This window comes from Bos indicus, chromosome 6 (genome assembly GCF_029378745.1).
Source record: "Bos indicus isolate NIAB-ARS_2022 breed Sahiwal x Tharparkar chromosome 6, NIAB-ARS_B.indTharparkar_mat_pri_1.0, whole genome shotgun sequence".
Taxonomy (NCBI): Eukaryota; Metazoa; Chordata; class Mammalia; order Artiodactyla; family Bovidae; genus Bos; species Bos indicus.
The window spans coordinates 108,274,487-108,283,113 of record NC_091765.1 but is presented as its reverse complement, the minus strand read 5'-3'; the positions used below and the strand labels follow the sequence as shown (position 1 = coordinate 108,283,113).

Here is an 8,627-nt window from a genome sequence, read left to right as displayed (position 1 = left end):
CATCAACAGATGAATGGATAAAGAATGTGTGGTACATATATCCAATGGGATATTACTCAGCCCTAAAAAGGAATGGAGTTGGATCATTTGTGGAGATGTGGATGGATCTGGAAACTGTAATACAGATTGAAGTATGTCAGAAAGAAAAAAATCAAATACTACATATTAAAGCATATATGTGGAATCTAGAAAAATGATATAAGAGATCTTATTTGCAAAGCAGAAATAGAAGATACAAGATGTAGAGAACAAATTGTCACCAAGGCAGAGGGGAAGGAGGTGGGATGAACTGGGAGATTAGAATTGATGTATATTCACTATGTATAAAATAGGCAACTAATGAGAATCTACTGCGTAGCACAGGGAACTCTAATCAGAGCTCTGCGGTGACCTAAATGGGAAGGAAGTCTAAAGGAGAAGGGTATGTGTCTACATACAGCTGATTCACTTTGCTGTACAGCAGAAGCTAGCACAAAATTGTGAAGCGACTATGCGCCAATAAAAAATTAATTAAAAAAGTGATGTACACCAAATGATTCCTTTTCACATATGTGTACACCGCTGACTGAGTAATAAATCTCTTCATCTCACCTTACCTGGGAGCTCAAAGACACCCACCCACTCATTTTCTTCCCCAGGTTTTTCCCTGTTCCCAAAGACCTTCCCACCCCTGCTCCCTGGCTTCTATCTATCCTGTCTACTAACATGCCTTTAGCCATCTATATCCACCTCTACAGATAGGCTCAAGTATCTGCAATGCCTTTTCAGTTTCTCTAGAGAGATTCCCCTGTCTATCCACTTCTGATTGCCTGATCTACCCCTGTAACTCCTCTGTAACCAGTGCTGTATCTTTGGGTAATGTGCTGGTTTGTTTGCAGGCTGGTTTCCCCAAATAAATATGAATCATTTGATGAAATAGTCCACTTTTTTTGCTCCTTTTTTGTAAGTCCACTTTATTTATTTTTTTTTAATATAAATTTATTTATGTTAATTAGAGGTTAATTACTTTACAATATTGTATTGGTTTTGCCATACATCAACATGGATCTGCCACAGGTATACACATGTTCCCCATCCTGAACCCCCATCCCTCCTCCCTCCCTGTACCATCCCTCTGGGTCATCTCAGTGCACCAGCCCCAAGCATCCAGTATCATGCATCGAACCTGGACTGGCAATTCATTTCATATATGATATTATACATGTTTCCATGCCATTCTCCCAAATCATCCCCCCCTCGCCCTCTCCCACAGAGCCCAAAAGACTATTCCATACATCTGTGTCTCTTTTGCCGTCTCACATACAGGGTTATCGTTACCGTCTTTCTAAATTCCATATATATGCATTAGTATACTGTATTGGTGTCTTTCTTTCTGGCTTACTTCACTCTGTATAATAGGCTCCAGTTTCATCCACTTCATTAGAACTGATTCACATGTATTCTTTTTAATGGCTGAGTAATACTCAATTGCGTCCACTTTAATTCCCTTTATTATCATGAGACAGTTATGAAGTATAATACTGCTTACATTGAACTCCAGAAAGTGTTTTGGAAGTGAAATTAGTACTAAAATCATTCTCTTAAGGTCTAATGCATTCAGATGCATTAGTATCCTGTAATGTAAGCTAATGTATATGCTTAGTCACTCAGTCATGTCCGACTCTTTGCGTCCTTGTGGACAGGGGCCTGCCAGCTTCCTCTGTCCATGGGATTTTCCAGGCAATAATATTGGAGTGAGTTGCCATTTCCTTCTCAAAGGGATCTTCCTGACACAGGAATCGAACCCAGATCTCCTGTATTGAAAGCAGACTCTTTACCATCTGACAAACCAGGGAATGTTACTATATTTTTAGTGTTACATTTATTTATTAAGTACATATTTTTTGAGAAGTCAGAGTATATGAAAAATAGCCTGAAGTATCAGTAGACTTCAATTCTTGCCATAGTTCTTCCTCCAAGTATATATATGACCTTAGAAAATCACTTAAAATATCTAGACCTGAGTTTCCTATGAATTGAGCCATTCACTGCATGCTACCCACAATAACTTTCAGCTCCAGCTGATTGGTTTCAGCTCCAGATATAATATGCCTTGTGCTAAGGAAAACAAAGTGTTCTTGTAACCATCAGAAGAAAGAAAACCTGCTGAAATTTGGAGGAACCTAATAATTTTGCCTTCCTGCCCACCAGATTATAGACCCACCAACATATAGGAACTGGGTAAACATTAAAAAACATAATCCACTTTATTTCTTATATATAACTGTTAGAAGCCTGACCTTGAAGTCAGAATCAGTTCAGTACAGTTCAGTTCAGTTCATTTCAGTTGCTCAGTCGTGTCCGACTCCTTGTGACCCCATGAATCACAGCACACCAGGCCTCCCTGTCAATCACCAACTTCTGGAGTTCACTCAAACTCATGTCCATCAACTTGGTGATGCTATCCAGCCATCTCATCCTCTGTCGTCCCCTTCTCCTCCTGCCCCCAATCCCTCCTAGCATCAGTGTCTTTTCCAATGGGTCAACTCTTCGCATGAGGTGGCCAAAGTACTGGAGTTTCAGCTTCAGCATCAGTTCTTCCAAAGAACACCTAGGACTGATCTTTAGGATGGACTGGTTGGATCTCCTTGCAGTCCAAGGGACTCTCTAGAGTCTTCTCCAACACCACAGTTCAAAGCATCAATTCTTCGGTGCTCAGCTTTCTTCACAGTCCAACTCTCACATCCATACACGACCACTGGAAAAACCATAGCCTTGACTAGATGGACCTTTTTTGGCAAAGTATTGTCTCTGAAGTCAGAATAAGGATTCTCAATTCCTCTTCTAGGAACTGAGCCCTGTTACAGATGGACATTCAAGAGGACAGTAGGAACCTTATACATCACAGCAGGAGATTGGGAAATGTGTTCAGCTTGTGGATAGATTCCTTTAAAGAAAGACAAAAGGCACAATGTGCTCTAATTTTAAAATGTTTTCATCACTCTCAGAAGAAATTCAATGCTTATTAGCCTTTACCTCTCAAACCCACCTTTCACGTATACCCACAGTCCTAGCTGAATCACTTTCTATCTCTGAAGATTTGCCTATTCTTGACATTTCATAAAATGGAATAATACAGTAAGTGGTCTTTTTAAAATTAAATACACTTGATGTGTAACACTAAATTTAAGATGTAAAATGTGTCATTTTGATGCATTGACATATTACATTATTTTTGCAATTGTCATGAAAAAATATGGAGTGGTTTATGAATTTGCATGCTTTCCTTTTGTGGGGGCCATGTTAGTTTTCTCTGTATTGTTTCAATTTTTAGTATATGTGCTGCCAAAGCAAGTACAGTATGTGGTCTTTTGTGTGTGGCTTCTTCCATATATGATAATATTTTCAAGATTTATCCACACTGTAGCATATGTCAATATTTCTTTTTATTGCTGAGTAGTATTCCATTGTGTGGAAAAAACAAACAAACACATTTTGTTTATTTGTTCACCAGTTGATGTACATTTGGATTGTATTCGAAAAAAGAAAGACAAAGGGCATAACATGCATTACCAACTTTCATCAGTATTCAACAAATACCAATAGCCAACAAATATGTAGCTTTCACACACGCCAGTACCATCTTCCAGGCTTCAGAGAATAGTGAGTGATGAGTGGCAAGAAGTGAGGAATAATCTGTCCCAACATTTCCTGGAGAGGTGGAAGAATGGAGGAGACTTTGTATTTCTAGTCTAGTCAGGGAACACCCTCCACTAACACCATCACCATCACTAACACACACACACACACACACACACCTGTTTTACACAATGCATGTGATAACGCTGGTTTTAACAGAAGTGATCAAAAGTATGTTGTTCTTTAGGTCCTAGAATCAAATGATACCATTGAGAGATAGGAGTTGCAGATATGTATTTACCATTAGGAGCATTTATCTTCCTGGTCTCATATTCACCATATAAAATATTTATTACTAAAAAAAAAAAACCAACTCTAGCAGTCTCAAAATATATTCACTAAGTCAGTTTGGAAACTCTACTTTTTCTTGTATAAATGTTGACCGAGCATGATTCAAAGGCACAAAAATAAGGTATTAAAATAATAAATCCTTCAATGACCCTCCTTGTCTCTAAAGAAATAAGTAAATGAAAAGAACAGGAGTATAGTTTCTTTTCTCCTCTGGACACCTTTATGCACTTTTTCATATGCTACTCCTTTGGCCCAAAATGTTCTTCCATAATTTGTGTCCCATTAAGTCCTAAAAGCTAAATTAGCCTTCCCAACCTCCTTATTTATTGAGAAGTTTCACTCTACAACAGCATCAACTAGGATACCCTGATCTCTGAACTAATTCTGAAGTAAGCTCTCTCTCTGCCTCACTGTTGTTGTGGCTCCTGTAATTCTCTGTTTAAGGACTTGTCATGTAGCATTCTAATTTTGCTTTATTTGTCTCTCAAGTCATTAGTCTGTGCTTTTCTTAAGATCAGAGATATATGACATGCATAAAATACACCCCCAAAATATTTGTCCAATGAATAAATAAAGATGTTTTGAAAAAAAATTCTACAAATGCATTTAACTAGTTTGGCTTTATGGACAATTTTCTAAATACAAATGTATTAAGTTAGGAATTCTTGAGAAGAAAAATACTGAGACAAGAAGTTGAATGCAAGTGGTTTATTTGTGATGTGATGCCAGAAATCATGGAAGGAGGGGGGTGGGAAAGTAAGATAAGAAAGGGAAGAAAGTCAATAAAATTCTGCTAATTAACTGGTTACCATCGTGTGTCACAGGATCTCAGTCTTGCTAGAGACCTCTGGAAAACTGCAAAGGACACACCTCAAGATTCTCCTACCCAAGAAACAAGGGAACTGATGTTGTTAAACACCCAACTTCTGTTAATAATTAGTTGAATGTTGCTTCTACATACTTAATTCATTGGTACTTTCAGTCTATTCTTGTTGAAACCAAGTCTATTCCAGTGGCCAGATAAAGTCCATGGGGAAAAAAAAAAAAACACCCAGTTTTTCTTAATATGGTGTAACCAAATCAGTAATACACAGAAACATTTGATGAAAAAGAAATGAATATAATATCTCAATAATATGCTCAGGGATGACCAACCCATATCCAGAAAATACACCAATTCTTGTAAGGACAAGTTGCCAGCCCTATTCAAGTGATAGAGTTCTTATGTAATTTGTCTCTAAGTGGCTAATTTGTCTTATAATCATATATTAGCATAGCAAGGGCTTGATTTCTAACTTTACTAATGATAGATTTAACATTAGCAGGATAATCGTTATAGCCTTGGTCAAGGAAGCCTGTAATGTTGCAGCCATGTATATTAGTAGCTCAGCTGTGTCCATGTCTTTGCAACCCCATGGCCGTGAATGACCACCATTCCTACCATCATGGATGCTCACTCTCTGGGTAGATTGCTCTCTGGGATGAGCAATAAGGGCAGGTGGCTACACTCTAACTGTATGAGCTCATCCTGTTTATCTGGTTGGTTAGCATTTCTGCTGAGATGAACACTCTTTCTAGTGGATGTCGCTTGAGATAAAAGATTTACACCTTTTGGGCTCACAGGTCTATCCCCTAGTGTCTTCCTGACAATTTTCTTATTTTGTTATCCTCAATTTCCAGTCTTTTTCAGGCTAAGTCATTTACCATTGGTCAAGTATCTCTGTGTGTATTCTTATCTGTAATCACTTCCCCACCAAGCTGAAGAACAGATGTACTGCCATGGATCTGCCCACTGGGGAGGAATGGCCATCACCACTGTATTTCATATATATACACACATAATTGGGATTGTACTTCAAAAATTGTATATTTTCTGTTCATACCAACATATGGAGTAGACCCATTAATGAACCAGTTTCAGGATATTCTTCTAGGCAGCCGGTACCTGGGAACCCTCAATAGGGTCACATGATGAGCCGAGGAGAGGATTGGCCATGAGAGTCAGTGATATAAATATATAGTACACCCATTTGTACAAATTATTTGTACTCTCCTGCCATACTCATGCCCAGCTCACACAGTACCACTTCCATAATATGATGGATTAATGCTGTACTCTCCTGAAAATAATTAGCTCATAAGGGACTCACTGTAGAGAATAAAGGATATTTTATGTGAACTCACATATGAGCATACACACTGCATACTCACTAGATGTCTCTTGGTCTATTATAGACTTTCTATTAAGATACAGTGGCTTGTTGTATTTGCCATGCAAAACCAAATAGTGCTCTGGTACAAAAAACACTGCCTGTCTTCAGAAGTTTGACAGAGTGTCAGTATTGTGGATTACCATGGATAACACATAAATACCTTCAGTTTCTTGACTGCATCCAAACTGAAGCACTTCCTGAACTTACTAGAGAAGGCTCTATTGTTCAAATCACACTCAAAGCTGACATCTTAATGAATGTCTAAGAACTGATTCTGAGTTATATTACTAAAATGGTGCATGGTATTAATATCTTTAAAACTCAAAATGACCATCCAAGCATGGTCCCAGTTTCTTAGTGCTAGAAAGTACAGGGCAAATACCCTGAAATTTAGTTTATAAGAAATGCCTCAGTTTTACCCAAGTTCTCAAACCTCTAAAAACTTCACAGATATGTCAGTTAACCAAAACTTTTTAGGGGTTAACAGTCCCTTGATACATAGGTATCTTTCCAGTATTTCCAGAGTGCTTGACATTTCACAATCTCCAGGTCAAATTAATATGATGCAGTCGGTGTAGTACAGAGGTATAAAAACTACAACTTCCAAGCCGAATGCAGCCTGTCATCTGCTTTCATTTATAAAGTTTTATCAGGACACCATCATTCTCATTTATTTACATAATGTCTATGACTGCTCAATGGAAGATTTTAGGAGTTGTGACAAAGATCGTATGGTCTGTGTGTGTGCTTAGTCACTCAGTCGTGTCCGACTCTTTGCAACCCAATGGACTGCCCCTGCCAGGCTCCTCTGTCCATGGGATTCTCCAGACAAGAATATTGGAGTGGGTTGCCACACCCTCCTCCAGGGAATCTTCCCAACCCAGGGATCAAACCCAGGTCTCATGAGTTGCAGGTGGATTCTATACTGTCTGAACCACCAGGGAAACATGGTCTGCAAAGCTTCAAAAATTTCCTATTTGACTTTCTACAGTAAAAGTTTGCTGAACTCTGTATAGAGAATAGTTTCATGCAAGGCAATGTGTATAGAGGATCAAGGTCCCATTGACCTACAGAGCAAGAGATTAACATAACCCTGAGGCAAGTAAAGGTGTACTGCTGTCTTTCCAAGTGACTGCTATCAACAGCTGATTTGACTTCCTGATAGGTATTGAAACAAATAGTTTTCCCAAATCAGTAACTAGTTCTATAGTTTCTAAGATCATATATAGAATGGTGATTTCTTTTAGAAAAGGTATATCTCCAAACACAGAAACTGTCACTACCATTTTGTTATATTTATGAAAGCTTGCCATCATCTGTCAAAATCCATCTTTTTTTTTTTTAAACTCATACATCCTATATCAGTGAATTAAGCAGGATATAATGAAGCCCACCACTGCTACATCATTTAAGTTTTTGAAGATGGCATTATCCGTGCAACTTCATCTAGGATGCACCAGCACTTTTGACTTTCTGTAAATGAGGGATGCAGACAGTTTCACAAGCTTCTATTTGGACTTTTATAGCATAATAGCTCTTCATCCACAGATGAAGGAACACGATGATGGTTTTGCCAGCTGCTAAATATATCCATGTGGATTGTGCTATGAGGCTGAGGAAATGACCCAATCATTTCAGAAACTGAGATGGCACATATTTGGGTCAAAAGTCTGTACATCCACACTCTAAAAGAAGTAACGAGGCTGTCTTCATTTCTATTTTACCAGTGGTAATTCAGATCCTGTATCCAATGGCCTTATCAACATCCAGATAATTTTTCCTCAATTAAAGAAATATGTTTAGTTTCTTTTGCTGTGCAATAACTTTTAATTAGGTCCCACTTGCTTCCCTGGTGGCTCAGATGGTAAAACCTCTACCTACAATGTGGGGGACCTGGGTTCAATCCCTGGGTCAGGAAGATCCCCTGTAGAAGAAAACGGCAACCCATTCCTGTAAAATCCCATGGATGGAAGAGCCTGGTGGGTTACAGTCCATGGGGCCACAAAGAGTTGGACACACTGAGTGACTTCACTTTCACTTTTATGTTTATTTTTGCTTTTATTTCCATTACTGTGAAAGGTGGGTCATAGAAGATCTTGCTATGATTTATGTCAAAGAGTGTTCTGCCTATATTTTCCTCTAAGAGTTTTATAGTTTCTGGTCTTACATTTGGGTCATTAATCCATTTTGAGTTTATTTTTGTGCATGGTGTTAGGAAGTGTTTTAATTTCATTCTTTTACACAGAGCTGTCCAGTTTTCCTAGCACCATTTATTGAAAAGACTATCTACTCTGTTTTATATTCTTGCCTCCTTTGTCAAAGATAGGTATGTGGGTTTATCTCTGGGCTTTCTATCTTGTTCCATTAGAACAATATATTTCTGTTTTTGTGCCAATACCATACTGTCTTGATGGCTGTAACTTTGTAGTACAGTCTAAATTCAGA

The 8,627-nt window shown here is 38.3% G+C and overlaps 1 non-coding gene across 1 annotated transcript; it reads right to left on the bottom strand.

Annotated features, from left to right (window-relative positions):
- Nucleotides 1-3,229: 3,229 nt before the first annotated feature.
- On the bottom strand, nucleotides 3,230-3,337 carry LOC139183773 (U6 spliceosomal RNA). Its single transcript, XR_011567390.1, has one exon. It is a non-coding gene; the product is annotated as a U6 spliceosomal RNA (small nuclear RNA).
- Between the last annotated feature and the right edge of the window lie 5,290 nt (nucleotides 3,338-8,627).